Source organism: Solenopsis invicta, chromosome 6 (genome assembly GCF_016802725.1).
Source record: "Solenopsis invicta isolate M01_SB chromosome 6, UNIL_Sinv_3.0, whole genome shotgun sequence".
Lineage (NCBI taxonomy): Eukaryota > Metazoa > Arthropoda > Insecta > Hymenoptera > Formicidae > Solenopsis > Solenopsis invicta.
The window spans coordinates 14,003,827-14,005,537 of record NC_052669.1 but is presented as its reverse complement, the minus strand read 5'-3'; the positions used below and the strand labels follow the sequence as shown (position 1 = coordinate 14,005,537).

General features: G+C 27.4%; 1 pseudogene; it reads left to right on the top strand.

Annotated features, from left to right (window-relative positions):
* Positions 1-217: 217 nt before the first annotated feature.
* LOC113005441 lies at positions 218-1,711 on the top strand (annotated as a pseudogene).

Sequence of the window (1,711 nt, the reverse complement as noted above, 5' to 3'; positions counted from 1 at the left end):
AAAGTACAATGTAGTATTACTTTTGTTTTGTAGAATTAAAGTTAAAGGTAAAATTCATAGAGATATAAGACTAGAGGGAGCGAACGAGCTGAAAGGACGATATAGCGATAGAAAGAGAACGCTGCATAAGGGCTCCTCTGTCTTTGTTTATGTGCGCATGTGTAGATCATGGAATATATGCGTGCGGAGCGTGCGCATATGTAGTAGATCGTGGAAAATTGTGTATCTCTGCTTGTATTTGGTTCTGTTATTTTTGAGATAATTACATAACTTTTACAATTAGCGCGAGACACTAGTGTCTCTTGATTGATTACTAAGATGACAAAAAAATGCTTGATATGCAAAATAGAAGCATCTCCTATTTCCAATCGTACTTTTCACTTGTAAGTACATATTTATATTTCTAACCTCAAAATTTAATAAAGTATGTATTTAATAATAAATTATATTTCATAAGTCATTTCAATTATATATTTTATAAGTTTTATAATTCTTAATACAAACAGGTTTCCGAAAAATGAATAAATAAGAAAAAAATGGATGGATGCTATAAATTTATCAACGTCTCCAAACTTCAAAACCACATATATATGCAGCGATCATTTTGATGACAAATTGTTTTATTATTCTGATGAATTGAGAAGCAGTAAACGATTACGACCAGAAGCTGTTCCGGCAAACATAAATGTAAATCAATCTTATTTGTCAACAGAGAATATTACAAAGGAGCCAGTAACAGAGAGAGTATTAGTTAGCAGTGTTAATAAACTAGAAAATAATATATTAAAAGACAAAAATTTAGAAACAAATAAAGATTGTGATAAAGAGATTGTGATAAAAAGATATGTAGAGAAAAGATGCCTGTGAATTCTCTTGATGAAGACTCTTTAAATGAGCATGATTGTTCATATGAATAATAGTAGTGTAAGCAATGACACAAACAGTAGAAAAAGGTAATTAATTTTCTTTTACAGTAATAAGAAAGTATATATAAAAATGCTATAGATAATATTATTACAAAATATCGCAATAGAAATACTTGATATTTTTATTTTCAATATAATTACATTAACGATAAATGTAAAAAATTTAAATTTTAGGAAAAACTCATTAACGAATAATAAAGCTGTAAAAAGAGTTCGCTTTATGAATTGTTACAAAACGGAATATATTTCTCGAGAAGACTTTGTTTCTGATGAAGCTTGGAATCAATTCTTAAGGTTCACAACTTATGGAAGATCTAAAATAGCAGTGGCACATAAGAAAAACTCACGCAGAGAAAAAAAAATAAAAAGTTTAAACCTTTTGATAAAAGATTTGAAGAGAAAAGGAGAATTTAATGCTGCCGAATTTTTAAAGGTTCTATAAGATTAATTATATAATTTTAGTAATATATATATCATAAAAATATATACGCTGAAAAACAGGTTCTGGTTAAATGATGAATCTGGTTAAAAATCGACGAAACAATTTACTTGTACAATGCATACAAGAATTCTTGTATGCATTATACGGAATTGTGGTAGATTTAACCAGTAATTCTGTTTCGTCGATTTTTGAACGGAAGTTTTGTTAATGCAACAAGAATTGTTTTCCAGTGTATAATAAATATATATATATATATATAATGAAAAAATTAAATGATTAAAAACACTATATACCGTTTATCTCGCAGTTTATATACATATATCAGTACTATACAATTATATTA